Genomic DNA, 20,348 nt, shown 5'->3' with positions numbered 1-20,348 from the left:
TTGGGACTGGATGAAGCGTCGTCTCACGCGGTCTGCACGTCCAGCACGAACGCTGGTCCAACTGAGGCGCCAGGTGGAAATGGCATGGCAAGCCGTTCCACAGGACTACATCCAGCATCTCTACGATAGTCTCCATGGGAGAATAGCAGCCTGCTTTGCTGCGAAAGGTGGATATACACTGTACTAGTGCCGACATTGTGCATGCTCTGTTGCCTGTGTCTATGTGCCTGTGGTTCTGTCAGTGTGATCATGTGATGTATCTGACCCCAGGAATGTGTCAATAAAGTTTCCCCTTCCTGGGACAATGAATTCACGGTGTTCTTATTTCAATTTCCAGGAGTGTAGATCTCGCCGCGACGAAAAACGTCTTTGCTTTAATGACTTCCATCCCAACTCGCGTATCATATCTTCCACACTCTCTCCCCTATTACGTGATAATACAAAACGTGCTGCCCTTTTTTGCACCCTTTCGATGTCCTCCGTCAATCCCACCTGGTAAGGATCCCACACCGCGCAGCAATATTCTAACAGAGGACGAACGAGTGTAGTGTAAGCTGTCTCTTTAGTAGACTTGTTGCATCTTCTAAGTGTCCTCCCAATGAATCGCAACCTTTGGCTCGCCTTCCCCACAATATTATCTATGTGGTCTTTCCAACTGAAGTTGTTCGTAATTTTAACACCCAGGTACTTAGTTGAATTGACAGCCTTGAGAATTGTACTATTTATCGAGTAATCGAATTCCAACGGATTTCTTTTGGAACTCATGTGGATCACCTCACACTTTTCGTTATTTAGCGTCAACTGCCACCTGCCACACCATACAGCAATCTTTTCTAAATCGCTTTGCAACTGATACCGGTCTTCGGATGACCTTACTAGACGGTAAGTTACAGCATCATCTGCGAACAACCCCAAGAGAACTGCTCAGATTGTCACCCAGGTCGTTTATATAGATTAATAAGGATGGAAGAGGAAAGACACTGCGAGCAGCATTCTCAAGATCCGCACAGCACAGAAGAAGCCGAGGGAGGCCACTGAAAAGGTGGAAGGATGATATCAAGACGGATATAGAGGCGATGGGCCTGAGAAAAAGAGAATGGACGATGAAAGGCAGGAACAGAAATGACTGGTGGAAGAATCTAGAGGACGCGTATGGTCTCCGTGGCTGAAGCGACAGTTAAGAAGAGGACGAATTATTTGTAGTAAACAGGACAATCCAAAGTGATTTACGTAAACTATTGTCTAACCTTGTAGGAGTTGCAGCGGTTATCAACACCACCACCGCGACCACCACATTACCTCCACCAAATTTATGGTTCGCGGGAAGAACGACAGCTGGGAAGCCTCCGTGTGAGTTCAGATATCTCAAATTTTATCTCCATGGTCTTTTCGCCCGAAACGCAAATGAGTGGCGGACTATTCTAGGAACGTGCGCACTCGTAACCTTTCTAGCAACAACTTGTGCCACTGGAGTTGGCTGAGCATCTTCGTGACTCTTTCCCGCTATACTAAATGAACCTGTAACGAATCTTGCTGCTCTTCTTTGGATCTTCTCTGTTTTCTCTATAATTCTCTCTGCTAGCAATCCCAGACTGAAGAGCAATATTGAAGTATTGGTCGAAAGAGGGTTTTATAAGTTCCTCCCTTGTGGGTCGACTACATTTCCTGAGGGCTCTTCCAACGCATCTGAAGTCTGGCGTCTGCCTTATCCGCGATTCATTTTGTGTTGTCTTTCCACTTTAAAACGCTACGTAAAAATATTTTTCAATATTTTATGGATGTGACTGCTTCGAATGATTATTCCTCAGTCTTGTAAAAACGATGAGCTTTTGTGCCTATTTATACGCAACGCGTCAGATTTGTTTATATTGAGGGCCAATTGCCACTCTCCGCAGCAAGCTCAGATTTACTGCAGGTCTTTCTGCATTCCGCAAAAATTTTGTAGCTACACGACCACACTGTATACAACAGCAACATCCTCGAAAAGCCTCGTGGAACTTTCGACGTTATCCACTACGTCATTTATATATATTATGAAACGCAACGGTCCAATAGCACTGCTTTGGGGTCGGATCGAATTTACTTTCACGTCTGGTGATCTCTCTCGGTCGAGAATGGCATGCATTGTTATATTTTCTAGAAATTCTTCACTCTAGACACAACGCTGACATATTCCATAGCTCTTATTTTGTTCATTAGGCGGCAGGGCGCAGCTGCATAGACGCTTTTCGAAAGTCAAGAAACATGGCTTTGCGACGACGCGGCTGTTTGAGGTTCGTCCAAAAGAAAGTGTTCACTCACCTTGTAATGAATTTCTTCTTCTGCAGTCCGGTCCGCACGCCTTCTCTGTTAGAAAACAGATAATGCTCCTCTACTGGAAAATCTGTACTAGAAGCATTATACGGATCCAAAGGGTGCAACAAGTCTTTTTAGTATCAGGTTAACCGAGCGATTGATTGAAAGGTAGTTTGTGAGTCAAAACTTTGATTCATTGCCACTTGCTTGACACATAAAACACTACCACGCTCGTGCCGAACTTAAGTTCTAGTTTCAACACTCACTCGCGCTCATAGACACTGGTAATAACCAGCTTATGATATCAAACTAAACCTAATACCAGAAAGGATTACAAAACAGATTATCTGTGACAGAATTCTCTCTTAAATACACTCCTGGAAATTGAAATAAGAACACCGTGAATTCATTGTCCCAGGAAGGGGAAACTTTATTGACACATTCCTGGGGTCAGATACATCACATGATCACACTGACAGAACCACAGGCACATAGACACAGGCAACAGAGCATGCACAATGTCGGCACTAGTACAGTGTATATCCACCTTTCGCAGCAATGCAGGCTGCTATTCTCCCATGGAGACGATCGTAGAGATGCTGGATGTAGTCCTGTGGAACGGCTTGCCATGCCATTTCCACCTGGCGCCTCAGTTGGACCAGCGTTCGTGCTGGACGTGCAGACCGCGTGAGACGACGCTTCATCCAGTCCCAAACATGCTCAATGGGGGACAGATCCGGAGATCTTGCTGGCCAGGGTAGTTGACTTACACCTTCTAGAGCACGTTGGGTGGCACGGGATACATGCGGACGTGCATTGTCCTGTTGGAACAGCAAGTTCCCTAGCCGGTCTAGGAATGGTAGAACGATGGGTTCGATGACGGTTTGGATGTACCGTGCACTATTCAGTGTCCCCTCGACGATCACCAGTGGTGTACGGCCAGTGTAGGAGATCGCTCCCCACACCATGATGCCGGGTGTTGGCCCTGTGTGCCTCGGTCGTATGCAGTCCTGATTGTGGCGCTCACCTGCACGGCGCCAAACACGCATACGACCATCATTAGCACCAAGGCAGAAGCGACTCTCATCGCTGAAGACGACTCGTCTCCATTCGTCCCTCCATTCACGCCTGTCGCGACACCACTGGAGGCGGGCTGCACGATGTTGGGGCGTGAGCGGAAGACGGCCTAACGGTGTGCGGGACCGTAGCCCAGCTTCATGGAGACGGTTGCGAATGGTCCTCGCCGATACACCAGGAGCAACAGTGTCCCTAATTTGCTGGGAAGTGGCGGTGCGGTCCCCTACGGCACTGCGTAGGATCCTACGGTCTTGGCGTGCATACGTGCGTCGCTGCGGTCCGGTCCCAGGTCGACGGGCACGTGCACCTTCCGCCGACCACTGACGACAACATCGATGTACTGTGGAAACCTCACGCCCCACGTGTTGAGCAATTCGGCGGTACGTCCACCCGGCCTCCCGCATGCCCACTATACGCCCTCGCTCAAAGTCCGTCAACTGCACATACGGTTCACGTCCACGCTGTCGCGGCATGCTACCAGTGTTAAAGACTGCGATGGAGCTCCGTATGCCACGGCAAACTGGCTGACACTGACGGCGGCGGTGCACAAATGCTGCGCAGCTAGCGCCATTCGACGGCCAACACCGCGGTTCCTGGTGTGTCCGCTGTGCCGTGCGTGTGATCATTGCTTGTACAGCCCTCTCGCAGTGTCCGGAGCAAGTATGGTGGGTCTGACACACCGGTGTCAATGTGTTCTTTTTTCCATTTCCAGGAGTGTATTATACTATTTGACCAGTACCAATGTTCAGTTCCTGGTCACTGCTTGTATAACATGCCACACAGATTTTGGCCATTCCATGAAGACAGTTTGCATATTAAAATCGGAATATCATGTGTTCGTTTTTCTCACACTTTTGCATCCACTTTGCAGCAATCCAAGGTTAAGTTTTTTAATCTTTACCCTGCTAAATTATCACGTCTATTAGAGATCTTCATATCCGCATCCTAACATGGTGATGGCTGAGTTCCGAAATGAACTTTAGACTTCACAAAGCAATTCTTTAGCCCGCAAAATACTCGCGAACGTTGTCCTCTGGTTGGCTGATATACAAGTACATCGTAACGAGCCCAATATTAGTATTAAACCACGCAATTCCGTGACTTTTACTTCTGATCAATCACAATAGCTTTTATGAACAATTTATCAAATGCAAAAATTTATAAAATTCACATATATCAAAATAACTCTCTCCTCAACTAAAAAATTATGGTAAAAGGTATCTTCTTTTCAGGCCCATAAACTCGCTAGTTGCACTGTTCAGTTTCCGTTGAGTATGATTCACCCTCTCAGATACAATTCTCACGTTAACGTAGAGGGTGACAATTATTGAACTATATGAAAGAAAAACGTAAATTAGTTACAAACTGCGGCGTGCACCCACTTTATTCAACATGTAAAGTCACAAAAAGGTGTCGCATGTGTTCAGATTCGGAGAATATGGTGGCCAATCGAAGCCCATGCCAGTGACCCTGGCTACCCCAGAGCAAAAATGCGGTCCCCAAAGTGCTCCTCCAGGACATCAAACACTCTCCTGCTTCGATGGGGTGGAGCTCCGTCTTGCATGAACAACATCTTGTCAAAATCAGAGTAACTTTGGATAATGGGGATGAAATCATGTTCCCAAATAGTCACGTGCCGTTCGGTAGTCACCGTGCCGTCAAGGAATACCGTACGGACTAATCCGTGATTGGACATCGCACACCAAACATCACCTGTTGAGGGTGAAGAGAGTTCTCGACCGTGAAATGCGGATTCTCAGTCCTCCAAATATACCAATTTTGCTTATTGACGAACCCATACAAATGAAAGTGGGCTTCGTCGCTAAAACATGCCATACTGCGCGTACTTATTCCCATCATACCCCGCTGTCATTCGTGCAGTTTGAACGTCCAGACGCAAACCGTTAAGAAGTTACGACGATATTATATCATATACTTCAGTAACTGTCACCCTGTATATTCAGTTAATACGAGGGCCGTTCAGAAAGTAACCTCCGGTTGATTTAAAAAAATACACCAAGTTAAATAAAAATATTTTAATATATACATCTTACAACTACATCTTTGCACTATTTTTCTACATAGTCTCCATAGCGATGGAGGCACTTATCGTATCTCTTCACAAGCTTTGAAATTCCTTCTGCATAAAAATCACCCGCTTGTGCCTGGAGCCAGTCTGTGACTGCATCTTTGAGCTCTTCGTCGTCATCAAACCGCTGTGACCCGAGCCATTTCTTCAAATGCATGAAGAGGTGATAATCACTTGGCGCCAGGTCTGGGCTGTAAGGTGGATGGTTGATAACGTCCCACTTGAAGGACTCAAGAAGGGCCGTTGTTCTGCGAGCAGAGTGAGGACGGGCGTTATCGTGCAAAAAAACTATACCGGAAGTCAGCATACCACGGCGTTTGTTCTGTATAGACCGTCGTAACTTTTTTATTGTTTCACAGTACACGTCTTGATTAATGGTCGTACCACGTTCCATGAATTCAACCAACAACACCCCTTTGGCATCCCAAAACACCGTTGCCATCAGTTTTCTGGCAGAAAAATCTTGCGAGGCTTTTCTTGGTTTGGTAGGCGAATTTGAATGTGCCCACATCTTTGATTGTTCTTTTGTCTCAGGGTTCACGTACTTAATCCAGGTTTCGTCACCGGTCACGATTCTGTTTAACAACGGTTCTCCTTCGTCCTCATAACGTGACAGAAAGTCTAATGCAGAGGCAATTCTTTGAGTTTTGTGGTGGTCGGTAAGAATTTTGGGCACCCATCGTGCACAGAACTTACGGTAACCCAATCTTGCTGTCACTATCTCGTACAAGAGAGTCTTAGAAATCTGTGGAAAACCAGTAGACAACTCCGACATTGAGAAACGTCGATTTTCACGAACTTTTGCATCAACTGTCTGAACGAGTTCGTCAGTCACCAATGATGGTCTACCACTCCTCTCTTCATCATGAACGTTTTCTCGTCCACTTTTAAATAAACGTACCCATTCACGGACAACTCCTTCACTCATAACACTTGGTCTGTACACGGCACAAAGCTCACGATGAATAGCTGCTGCAGAATATCCTTTGGCTGTAAAAAACCTTATGACAGCACGCACTTCACATTTGGCGGGGTTTTCTATTGCAGCACACATTTCAAACTGCCACAAAAACTAAACTAGCGCAGGTACGACGTTCACTCGACCACGGCTTGATGCCGACTGACCTGTTGAGTGCGTGAACGCACAGATGGCGTCGCTACTCCCCCCACAACCCGCACTGTGACCAATCGGAGGTTACTTTCTGAACCGCCCTCGTAGATATAAAAATATTAATTTCATTTAATACGACGCCTTCACACCATCATTCACACTAATAAATTAGCAAATTAGCAATAATTAATGAAAGTCGCAATGAATACTGCTTTGCTTCCCAAATAGGAAGTTTTAACTACTTGATAATTTCGTAGTCCGTAAGACACTGACACATTGCGGCCACTACGGAAACTACACTACTGATCATTAAAATTTGCTACACGACGTAGATGACGTGCTTCAGACGCGAAATTTAACCGACAGGAAGAAGATGCTGTGATATGCAAATGATTAGCTTTTCAGAGCATTTACACAAGGTTGGCGACGGTGGGGACACCTACAACGTACCGACATGAGGGAAGTTTCCAACCGATTTCTCATACACAAACAGCAGTTGACCGGCGTTGCCTGATGAAACGTTGTTGTCATGCCTCGTGTAAGTACGAGAAAAGCGTACCATCACATGTCCGACTTTGATAAAGGTCGGATTGTAACGTATCGCGACATTGCTGCTCGCGCTGGTCGAGATCAAATGACTGTTAGCAGAATATGGAATCGGTGGGTTCCGGAGGGTAATACGGAACGCCGTGTTGGATCCCAACGGCCTCGTCTCACTAGCAGTCGAGATGACAGGCATCTTATCCGCATGGCTGTAACGGATCGTGCAGCCACGTCTCGATCACTGAGTCAACAGATGTGGACGTTTGCAAGACAACAGCGATCTGCACGAACAGTTCGACGAAGTTTGCAGCAGCACGGACTATCAGCTCGGAGACCATGGTTACTGTTACCTTTGACGCTGCATCACAGACAGGAGCGCCTGCGATGGTGTACTGAACGACGAACCTGGGTGCACGAATGGCAAAATGTCATTTTTTCGGATGACTCCAGGTTCTGTTTACAGCATCATGATGGTTGCATCCGTGTTTGGCGACATCGCTGTGAACGCACATTGGAAGCGAGTATTCGTCATCGCCATACTGGCGCATCACCCGGCGTGGTGGTATGGGGTGCCATTGGTTACACGTCTCGGTCACCTCTTGTTGCCATTGGCGGCACTTTGAACAGTGGACGTTACATTTCAGATGTGTTACGATCCGTGGCTCTCACAGTGGACGTTACATTTCAGATGTGTTACGACCCGTGGCTCTACCTTTCATTCGATCCCTGCGAAACCCTACATTTCAGCAGGATAATGCACGACCGCATGTTGCAGGTCATGTACGGGCCTTTCTGGATACAGAAAATGTTCGACTGCTGCCCTGGCCAGCACATTCTCCAGATCTCTCACCAATTGAAAATGTCTGGTCAATGGTGGCCGAGCAACTGGCTCGTCACAATATGCCAGTCACTACTCTTGATGGACTGTGGTATCGTGTTGAAGCTGCATGGGCAGCTGTACCTGTACACGCCATCCAGGCTCTGTTTGGCGCAATGCCCAGGCATATCAAGGCCATTATTATTGCCAGAGGTGGTTGTTCTAGGTACTGATTTCTCAGGATCTATTCACCCAAATTGCGTGAAAATGTAATCACATATCAGTTCTAGTATATTTGTCCAAAAAATACCCGTTTATCATCTGTATTTCTTCTTGGTGTAGTAATTTTAGTGACCACTGGTGTACATGCATTTAGCTACTAAATCAGGGGGCATCTGTCATGCATACAAGAATCAATTTGTGAAGCTGTCAGCCTGTTACTGACTCTTGTATAGGCACGATGGAAGGCGCTACGCCTCAGCACCAACCTGGGCGCCTGTATCTACTGCTTTCTGGTTTCGTGGACGGTCGGAGTGAGCTGTATTGTTTTCGGAACCCATGTTGATTCCTACGGAGCAGCAGTATTTGCTTCAACAAAGTGCAACGCTTGCTGCTTCCTTCAGCCTCTGAAGGTGTGGGGTCTCTCCCCGTAGGGAGATACAGAGCGAGGAACATGGCAGAAGCGGCCGCCAGAACGGTGGAGGATCCAGCGGCTGCCCGCAGACTCAGAGCGCCATTAGCGAAGGAGACGGATGTCCCGTGATGAGAAGCCGACCTACCCGACGTGTGGGAAGCAGAAGACGGCGACGACTGCCCGCAGCCGTTCCTCTGCCCTGGGCTCTGGCCGACAGACGCCGCCGCTGCGGTTCCGCTTAGCCGCCTCTTAACGAGGTGCGCCTCCGTCCACAGTTTATGGACTCCTGGCGCTGAAAACATCCACTGGCCAGCTCCTACACTATCCTCGTCTGCAGTCTACTCTCGACGTGACTTCGAACGTGTGGTGCTGCGTTCTGCAGGGGTGGTAAGCTCTTATCTCCACATTAGAATTAGGTTAATTAGAGATTAAAAAGCCCATTACTTTGATTCAGAGCAATAAGACGATTTATTCAATAGCATTAGACGAGCTCAAACATGTTTTAAAAAGCCTAAAATATCTTAAAGCGTGGGACCCAATTGGAATAAATATCCATCTCATTAAATATGGAGGAACGCTTGTAAGGTGCCAAGACACAGGCACTTACACGTTGGCTTACCAACATTAGTATTAATAATAACGGGACTGGCAAGGGCATCAGATCATGACTCTATTGAATTATGATAAGTGTGAGGCACTCTCGAGCAGTATTCCATGCGTGTATGCATGATTAAGTCACTAACTTAAAGCGTCGGTGAAAAGTGTCGGAAGTTGAGAATTGTGGAATATAAAGTCTGCAGCTGGCCGTAGCTCGCCGGGTCGCCGTGGGCGGCAGGTAGCAGTTACCGGAAACGCGAGACAATACGGCGCTTTTGGGGATAGCCCGGCATCCGGAGCCACCTGTGCTGGGCAACACGTGGCGAAGAGGGGAATTTCGTTTGCCTAGGGGCGATATGACCTAATCGATTATTGGCTAGATCTCAGAAATGCCGTTGGAGGGATTTCGGCGATGATAGGGCGTTCGACATTGGCCGAAACTGAGTATTCTTCCGCCGCGTTTTCGTACGCTTGTGAGACGGGAGAATTGTGGAGAGAGAGGGCTTCGCCTTCAGTCGTCGAGCGGTACGGACTTGGAGACGGCGTCTTGGCCATCGTCTTCGAAGGGAGATATACGGTCTGTATCGCAGTACTGCACCATCACGTGTTCCGTACTGAGTTCTGCGGTTAGAGCTCTTTGTGTGCTCAGAAGCGAGATTTTCACCAACGCTTAACCATTTCCAACAACTTACCTAATATTCTTGATCTGGTAGTTATCCTTGCGAGGTACCGAGTATTTATCAACGCAGCTGTCGGTAATAGGGGCGCGTAATTGCAAATTGTTAATGTACCATTCTCAGGATTGCGCGGGTGGACAAAGAGATTCACATTTTTTTTGGTAAATTTTGTCAGTTGTGGGGAATATCAAATCAAAATGCCAATCTTACAATCGAATTATCGACTTCAATGTAGCTACCATTTACCCTGTCCCACTAAGCTTTATACATACTCTAGTCACTGCACAGCTTGCAAAGACGGGAAGCAAAGAAGGTTTGCAGTCTTCTATGTCAGCGACGGACAAATAAGTTTTCACGCTGTGTACATTTATTCAATGAATGCTGGCGAAATTATAAAGTACTTCCAGTAATATGAGAAATTGAGTCCGCCTTGATGCAAAACACCTTGTTGTTTGTTTATTTCTTTATTCTAAAATGGTTCAAATGGCTCTGAGCACTATGGGACTTAACATCTGAGGGCATCAGTCACCTAGACTTAGAACTACTTATACCTAACTAAGCTAAGGACAGCACACACATCCATGCCCGAGGCAGGATTCGAACCTGAGACCGTAGCAGCAGCGCAGTTTTGGACTGAAGCACCCAGAACCGCTCGGACACAACAACCGGCTTTCTTTATTCTCCCAGACTAGTTTCGGTGACAGATATCACCATCATCAGTAGGTTTTTTAAATCTTGTTTATTGTATGTTACAGCATGTTTTAAGAATTGTTGTCGCTGTTTACGACATATTTTTTGTGCGTTTCTTTCCTGTTGCCGTTTTTTACTCATCGAACATCATGTAATGTTCGTTGGATGGTATGTAGCTGCTTTTATACACAGAAAAACAAAGTGCGATAGCTTTGTGCAAAAAGGTGACAATTTGAGAAGATGGGACCTGGATAAACTGACAGAACCAGAGGTTGTAGAGAGTTTCAGGGAGAGCATTAGGGAACGATTGACAAGAATGAGAGAAAGAAATACAGTAGAAGACGAATGGGTAGCTTTGAGAAATGAAATAGTGAAGGCAGCAGAGGATCATGTAGGTAAAAAGACGAGGGCTAATAGAAATCCTTGGGTAAAAGAAGAGGTATTGAATTTAATTGATGAAAGGAGAAAATACAAAAATGCAGTAAATGAAGCAGGCAGAAAGAAATACAAACGTCTCAAAAATGAGATCGACAGGAAATGCAAAATAGTTAAGCACGGATGGCTAGAGGACAAATATAAGGATGTAGAGGAGTATATCACTAGGGGTAAGATAGACACTGCCTACAGGAAAATTAAAGAGACCTTTGGAGAAAAGAGAACCACTTGCATGAATATCAAGAGCTTAGATGGAAACCCAGTTCTAAGCAAAGAAGGGAAAGCAGAAAGGTGGAAGGAGTATATAGAGGGCCTATACAAGAGGATGTACTTGAGGACAATACTATGGAAACGTAAGAGGATGTAGATGAAGATCAAATGGGAGATATGATACTGCGTGAAGAGTTTGACAGAGTTTCTTGCCCCTGAGATACGGGCTACCAAGCAAAGCAGTTTGATTTAGAAGGCCGATACTGTTCACACAAAAGATCTCTTTTTTGCAGGGGCTGAAAGATACATGTTTTTGCCCAAATCTGCACTCCTATTGGAAGTAGGTAGATGTAAATGCCGCAGCTTTGATACTTCTGAGGCCAGCTGTTCCTGTGCCAAATTTGGTTGAGATCGTTCCCAGTGTTTGGGAGGAGATCACGTATGTACGCACGCATTTATATACACTGCTGGCCACCGTACATGCAACACCAAGAAAGACAAGAGGTAGCACAACAAAATTTATTTTGTAGATAACATGTTGACCAAGTATCAAATGATTACGTTTACAGACGTCTGTGACATGTGGTTCCTGCCAGAATCAGTAGCCAGAGTAGCCGCCATTGTTGGAGATCACCGCTGCCACACGTCTCGGCATTGAGTCAAAGAGACGTTGGATGTGTTCCTGGGGTACGGTAGCCCAAGCAGCTTCCACACGTTGCCAAAGATCATCTGGTGTGGCAGCTGGGGATGTAATCTGGGTCACTCGTTGAGCAACCATGGATCACATGTTTTCTATCGGCGAAAGATCCGGAGAGCGAGCCGGCCAGGGAAGCAATTCAATCTGGTTATTGACGAAGAACCTTTGGACAATGCGTGCCACGTGTGGTCGCGCATTATCCTGTTGAAATATGGCTGTGGCCGAGCCCTGAAGGTAAGGAAGGACAACTGGCTCCAGCACCTCGGATATGTAGCGCCGGCTATTTAAAGTACCGGCAATGCGTGCTAGAGTAGTGCGAGAGTAATATCCAATACCGCCCCATACCATAACACCCGGTGCAAGACCAGTGTGGCGGTGCATAATGCAGCTGTCCAGCATCCTCTCTCCACGGTGTCTCCACACTCGAATCCGACCATCGTGGTGCTGCAGACAGAAGCGTGCCTCGTCAGTAAAGACAACGTCACTCCATTCTGCCGTCCACATCCGTCTGTCATCACACCATTGGCGACGGAGACGTCTGTGGTTCTGCGTCAATGGTAGACGAAGAAACTCTGTCTTGCGGACAGACCACTCTGCTGTAAACGGCGTCGAATGGTACGCGCAGACACTGCATGATGCGTTACAGACGCAATGTGCTGTGCTATGGTTCGGGATGTCACTGAGCGATCCGTCACTGCCATGCGCACAATTTGCCTACCAGCACGTGCAGTGGTGCACCGAGGTGAATGCGATCGTCCACGTCGGTCCGTCGTACCCTCCTGCATCCAACGGTCACATATCCGCATTACAGTTGTTTGGTTTCGTCCAACACGACTAGCGATATCTCTGTATGATAATCCACAATCTCGGTAAGCCACTATCCTTCCTCTGTCGAACTCGGATACTTGATCAAAAGATGTTCGCTGTTGTCTACGAGGCATAACTGATCGTCTTGTGAAACAACCACAAGGTAAACACACGTGCCGAACGTACACTCGTCGAAATCGCCAAGCCTTAAATGGCGCTATGAGGTGGCGCCACAGGCGCGCGTGATGTGCGTCTGCGCTGAAATTCTAATCAGTTGCATATCTCATCGCTGCAAACTCATGGTGTAAATTTCACTTGATTCGGATGCTTCCTTCAGGGTGTTGCATTTACGGTGGCCAGCAGTGTATATATATACTCTTTCTCATAGTCGAGTTCAACATACAACATGAAAATAGTATTTATGTTTTATTCTCTTGCGTTTAGATTACTACTACAGAATCTGAATTGTTCGAAACTTTGTTGTCCTACCTATATACAGATTTAAAATATGTGAAATACTGTTATTGCAGCTAGTATCATCACATATCCAGCAGCTGGTGAAGTTTCTCTCACACTCTGTATATCAATGATGCCAACCAGTTTGCCTGTTCATTTTAAGCGACTTCAGTTCCCTGTTAAGATTTCGATTGCAGTAACAATAAATGGGGCTAAAGGTGTGAGAGAGAGGTTGAAAAATGGTTCAAATGGCTCTGAGCACTATGGGACTTAACATCTGAGGCCATCAGTCCCCTAGAACGTAGAGCTACTTAAACCTATCTAACCTAAGGACATCACACACATCCATGCCCGAGGCAGGATTCGAACCTGCGACCGTAGCAGTCCCGCGGTTCCGAACTGCAGCGCCTAGAACCGCACGGCCACCGCGGCCGGCAGAGAGGTTGAAGAAGGAGAGAACAGGGGTGGAGAGGAAATGGACACACAGAAGCAGAAGGAAGAGATGGAGAGAGATAAGAAGGAGGAGGAGATGGACAGAGAGAGCGGAGAAGAGGAGGAGGAGGAGGAGGAGGAGATGGACAAAGAGAGTGGGGAGGAGAGATGAGGCAGAGGGAGACTATGACGTAAACCCAGATGCCATACGTTCTTACATTCTTAGCAACTGTGAAGCGGAGTACATATTGAGTTCTGTTTTCTAGAAACTATTCAGTGCAATTGTTTATCTGCTTTGGATGTTCTGTTTGGATGTATTTTGTTTACCGGGTGATGGTGTGAAACTGTTACGAAGTCGAGATACACAGTGTAACGTTTTTGGATCTCATGAACAAAGAGATCAAGTTGGCTTTCGCCTGATCTCCACTTGCTGCAACCCTGTTGAGTCCTGCTAAGAAGTTGTTCGTTCTCCATTGTATATACAATCGAAAGCCTCGGGTAAGACACAAGTTATATCACCAGATATTCTCGATGGTAATAATGTACGCTTCCTGCGTGCCACCACGAATACTAGTACAATCTGTTGCAGGTGTTTTGGCGGTTGGACTTCCGTGTCCACACAGCAGCCCACCAGACAGCGGGTCGCCTTATCTCGCTGGAGATCGCGCTGCTCTGGTTCCAGAGCCGTGCTGTCGATGTGGCCAGCATTTGCAACAACGGTGGTTGTCGGAAAGGCGAAAGCTGCGCAGCGCAGACGTCCACCTGCCGCCTCCGCGCCTTTTAAGGCTCGCCCTATCTGTGCCTCCATCTCCCCCATCACCGTCAACTGCCATAGAGCGGGCACGCCGGCGTCTGCAACTGACGGTAAATTCCAGCACGCTTTGCCGTTCCGACTAGAACGAGCATTTCAACAGAACCTTCTGTCGTATTTCAAGTCCCTCCTAGTGTACCAATATAATAAATAAGAAACTATTCTGATTATACTCCTAATATTTTTGCATTGAGTTTTGGCGTACAACCGACCAATGTAAGCTTTAAAATATCGCCATAAAACGGGGTGAATAGTAAAATTTTCAGCTTTAAAAGAAACAAATGATTATTTTACAAAGAAAATGAAAATCAAAGTTATAGGAGATTATGGTTCGTGTGCCTAATATTGAACGTATAATTGGTTTTGGAACCTAGCTCATGATTTTATAAAATAAAAAAAAATTGGTGTTTCTATTTAACACTTTTCATTGTTTATGTTTATTGGTACTATGGTTGAATGGGGACGTGTTCGAATAAGACTCAAGATTTACTTGGTTCAAAAAGTTTTATCAGTACAAAACTGAGAAGACTGCTTGAATTGTGATTTTTTTTAAAAAAAAATGTTGGATATCTAATTACGTTATTGTAACATTGTCCGCCTCGATAGTTTAGTGGTCAGCGCGGCGGAATGCCATGCAAAGGGGCCCGGATTCCATTCCCGGCTGGATCGGAGATTTTCTCCGCTCAGGGTCTGGGTGTTGTGTTGTCTTCATCACCATCACCATCATCATCATCATCATCTCATCCCCATCAACACACAAGTCACCGAAGTGGCGTCACCTAAAAAGACTTGCACATACCCGACGGGAGACACTAGCCACACGACATTTCATTGTAACTTTAATGTCCGCAGCTCGTGGTCGTGCGGTAGAGTTCTCTCTTCCCCCGCCCGGGTTCCCGAGTTCGGTTCCCCGCGGGGTCAGGGATTTTCTCTGCCTCGTAATGACTGGGTGTTGTGTGATGTCCTAAGGTTAGTTAGGTTTAAGTAGTTCTAAGTTCTAGGGGACTGATGACAACAGCTGTTAAGTCCCATGGTGCTCAGAGCCATTTGAACCATTTTTTGTAACCATGTAATGATGGCAGCATTACAGCAAAAATAACTCTGTACCCAGTGTCGACTACAAACACGTTTATCTTTGGGAGGGCTTCTCTGTGAGGTTTGGAGAAGGTATGGCCACGCGCTTCCGGGCGTCCAGATTAATCAGAGGACTGCCAGCACACAAAACGGGCTGGAATGCAGCTTGCGAGTACACCACTATTTTGTGTACTGTGGCGAGGCGGCGGTGTGCTTGGGGATGAATGCGGCTTGTCGCTGGGTTCCTCAATGGATGACATCGTTTATGTTATTGCGATTATTCGTAAGAGTTCCACATCTGCAAAATTCGTGAGGTACTTCATGGTAAACTTTTCACTAATCCACGTTGCCAAATTTCTATGAACAGCGCGTCTGGACTCACGTTCTACACGTCGTTACAGACTTTTTGTGTCTTTGTTAGGTCAGTAGCTACGAGGCTTAGTGCAGAATCCGACTTCAGTCATTTCGTCCAAAGAGTGTTACCGTCAATTCAGACACACTTTCAATCAGTTGAGATTATTAAATGCTTTGTACTATGTATAGAAACGTTGTTCAGATAATCAGTACATATTTGTATTATACCTAATAAATGCCTTTTCTGCACTACGATGTGATGTGCTATTTTGTTCATTTGATTCTCAAATCATTTATATGAAGTATCTAAATATTCCGCCGCGCGGGATTAGCCAAGCGGTCTGGGGCGCTGCAGTCATGGACTGTGCGGGTGGTCCCGGTGGAGGTACGAGTCCTCCCTCGGGCGTGTGTGTGTGTGTGTGTGTGTGTGTGTGTGTGTGTTGTCCTTAGGATAATTTAGGTTAAGTAGTGTGTAAGCTTAGGAACTGATAACCTTAGCAGTTAAGTCCCAAAAGATTTCATACACATTTGAACAAATATTCTGTCTTATTTCGATTTCCCTGTTCATTTATTTATTATTAACTGCATAAAGAGATTGATACTTTGCAACCATTTTACGATCGCACAATACATAATTACTGATACTATGATAACGTAGGACTTTCATATCAAAGACGGCACCCCATATTCTGAACATAACGTATCCATTTCCATGCACGCACTTTTCAGTTAAATAAGGTGAATTCGACACTGGTGCAACTTTCGGAGACGCCGTACGTTATTCTGCATAAGTGTATATGTTAAATATTCTATATTTGACTGTTGTATTACAAATCGGAGTTCGCATCCCCACTGCACAGCGAGTGACTGTAAGTCGAACTGCTAAAACATAGTGACTATTGGTGCAGAATTAGATTTTATTCTTCATATTCATTTTTGTTCAAATTCCTGTTGTTATGATGACGACGAACGAATCGTCGCCAATGTGAATGACTGGTGGCCAATGCTAAATATAAACATACAACTCTCTTCTCTGCATATATAGCAGGTTTGTCAGTAAAGTCGACAAGGAGCTGGCTGCATGGTCTGGGCTGCAGTGACTAAAATAAACAAAAGTCGTTGGTAAAAAATAATATATTGTTCTTAACTGGTGGTACGGGAGTCTTCATAGTCAGGATGAATATAATTACAAACAGAGAGCTATGTAGAGGCATCACATAGTCCATACTTTAACTAGGAGCCTTGTTAGAGGTTACTTCCTATCGGCTGAAGGCTCTACTACTTTCCTACTTGACGTCCAGAGCAAGAGAGGGAGCGGCGCTAGTCTCGACTCGCGGGTCAGGTGATACGGACCGCGGTCAATAACTGCAACCCCTAACGAGTGTGTTATCGAACATTGATACCACACCTGTCACTTTGCAAGCTATTTATCGTTATGCTATTAAAGTAAATGCGAACAGCTTAGGTAACTTTCATCTATCGTGTTGTACCTTGATTGAGTTCGTTAATTAATCACGTTGGTCAAAACTTTGGCTTTTCCAAATTAGAGCTTGTTGGGGGTCAACCAGCTTCTGACACAGGAGTCACCTTACATACTGACACACGATGGGTAGTGTTCTCGTTTCAGCTACTACCTGTAAAGTATTTTGACACCAATTCTAAGTATGAGTACTTGAAGAAAGGTTTATGGTGGCCCGCCATATGCTGGTCCATGTCAACTAAAATGGGACAATAAGCGAAATTGGCCAACAGTGGAAAATAAACAATAATTGCTGTGGAATGTGAAAAAACTGTAATTTCAGACATGTTGTACACTATGGTACCTGGCCGAAGAGAAGTAATCGAAAGATTTATTACCCACCTAGCAGACTTTCTTCCTCTCAGGTTGCATGTCACCATTGAAATTGAAGGCCTTTGAATGTGATATTATATGGTAAAGAAACGATAGGGTTGTGCCCTTTCTGGGGCCATTTAAGTATTATTAAGAACCCTGAAATATCCTTTCTGTTAATGTCATGTTTTCTGTACATTAAACAAATTAACGTAATTAAACGAAAAATAATTTCCCAAAGTAGCTCACGATCCAAATTGTACCGTTTCGTTTCAGATTTCTTGAGCTTGAAATAAGCGGTCATTATCGATTTATTTAAAAGTTTATATAGCTTCCATTTCAAAACTTGTGAAACAAAAGCATACTGGTATAGTGAAAACTGAGGAAACTTAGATTTGTCCGTTGAAATATTTTCCTAAAAAAAAAGGCTTCTAAGCATAATTACCAACTGTTATTCTTGCAGTTACTAAACTAACATTATACGCCAGTATTTTAACTTTATTATCAATAACATTCTGATATTTGCTCCTGAAAAAAGCCATATCATCAATAGTTTCATAAAATGCCGATGTTTGTAGTCTACCAGCACATATGCTAAATTTTTTATCCCCGTATTTAAATCTCATTTCAGTTATATTCGTGAAAAATGACATACAATGAGACATAGCTAAATACAGTGGAATAGGAATTATACGGTTTTTCGTACGTCTTATTATACAGCGCGTGCCTAGGTACCGTCTTCGTTACTGTGAAACAAATCGCTATTACTGAACAAGTGATCATAGCTCTTAAGGAAGGCATTTTGAAGTCCACGTTTATTAGACGTTTTTTCTTGTTTTGGTCCATGTCGCTTTCTCGCAAAATGTGGAAAACAAAAAGCTTGCAGTAGAAGAGATTTGTTTCACAATATCAAAGATGAAGAAGTGCTCTTAGCTCTTAAGACATGCATTTTAGAACCCATATGTACTATAACTTTTGCTTCGAATGATTGTTCCTAGCATGTGCCTGAATACTGACCACCCCTCCTGGCACACCCTGTATAACCGTGACCATCTACTGTCATTGTCCTTTTATGAAGTCAGTGTATGACGCATAATGTCTTGTGCGTTTTTTAAGTGTTCGTGCTTTGTGGTGAGCGTTTCTAAGGCGGGCCTCCCTAAATGCCAAGTGTCCTTTATTACTATGAGCAGCAATGAACACTATGTAATGTCACTGGCTCCTGCACAACATAGCAAAAAATTTAAAAACTAGCTACTGCCCCTTTTTGTGATGCCTGTTTCGTCGGTAATGGCGCTTGATTTTCCCATAAAACGTCGAACAGATGGATCTGACTGTGAGGTGTACTGTATTAGTTGTAAGCTGCATGTGAAGCTGCCAATCGTCTCGTAACTTCTTACTCTCGCTGGCGCGCGTATTTAGAGAAATGAACACCACATCACATATATGTATGTTTCAGGCGTTTTTACTCACCTGCTGGTGTCTCTTCTGGCGGCTGATCTGGCGTGGTAACGTTTCTGAAACGAGAATAAGAAAGAGTCAGCATCTTGAACAGATACACGTGTGTGAAATAACAAAAACTAAAAAAGTCAGTATTTTGGTTACTACAAGGTGTGCATCCAACTCAAATTGTCCCGTGATAACATTCTGTCCCACTGGCGACACTGGATAGATTAAAATATCCTTTTTTTTTGCATACATTAATGTGTGTATTCATTTTCAAATGATTGTATTATGTCCGATGTGTACAAAACAGAATGTCAATGTGTATATTAATGAGTAACATGATTAAAGAAAACTGCGCCATGCTCCATTATTGGACTTAATGAATATTTCACCGCAGATCATGTATGTCAATTTGAGGAGTTATAAGATAGATTAATTTGGAAATGGGTACATAGCAGAAACTGTAGAATGATGTTGTAATGCGAAATACAAGGAGTGGCAACCATTGTGGAAGAGTCTTATCATTTGAACAGTAAAAATGCCAATGAAACCAAAAATCGATAACACTTAACTTTTACTGATGCGATAAATTACGATATTGCCATTTTAATTAATTAAAAACGGTACTGTTGCTGTTGTTATAATGCCCACTAGTTTTGGAATTGGATTTTGTCTAAAGACATTTTAAAACATTCTTATTGGTTGCGACTTTAATGAATCATCCACAGACGTTCGTTATGAGCTGGTAATCCAGCAAAAAGTGCTGGCAGCGTCAAATGTGGATCACAGACATGCACCTGCAGAAGAAAACTTCATAAACATGTACAAAAAATCTGTAACTCATTCCGGTAAGACAGTATATTTTTGTAAACATGAGAAAACATTGGAGAACGAAGATTAACCAAGCAAACTTTCCAGAATGTCAGCTACAAAGATCAGCTCACACTCAGACGCCGGATGAAGACCTTCAGAACTGAGAAACATTCGAAACTAAAACCAAATACTTTTAGCATTTCGAAGGAAAAAAATTCCAAATGCATATGAAGTATGAGTGAAAAATTTGTAATTTGTTACCAATGCAAAAGAAGAATACTTTATAGTAAATTGAAATAAATTAAGAAAAAGCTGATGTAACATTCAAAAATGTCAGTATAATCGTTGATCCTTTTAATTGTAGCATTAGCACTTGTTGGGTTCAAACAGAAAAATGAAATATTATGATTTGAATACGTCACATTACCAGTAAAAATATCAAAAACCTAGAAGCT

General features: G+C 44.5%; 1 long non-coding RNA gene across 1 annotated transcript in view; it reads right to left on the bottom strand.

The window, feature by feature from the left end:
• LOC126198790 (uncharacterized) overlaps positions 1-19,155 on the bottom strand; it is a 568,944-nt gene extending 549,789 nt beyond the window's left edge. Inside the window, exon 1 of the long non-coding RNA XR_007540100.1 lies at positions 19,108-19,155. This is a non-coding gene — a long non-coding RNA (uncharacterized LOC126198790). The remainder of the gene's footprint in view (positions 1-19,107) is intronic.
• Between the last annotated feature and the right edge of the window lie 1,193 nt (positions 19,156-20,348).

Source organism: Schistocerca nitens, chromosome 8 (genome assembly GCF_023898315.1).
Source record: "Schistocerca nitens isolate TAMUIC-IGC-003100 chromosome 8, iqSchNite1.1, whole genome shotgun sequence".
Lineage (NCBI taxonomy): Eukaryota > Metazoa > Arthropoda > Insecta > Orthoptera > Acrididae > Schistocerca > Schistocerca nitens.
Note: the sequence above shows the minus strand (reverse complement) of the source record. Positions and strands in the feature narration are given on the sequence as shown.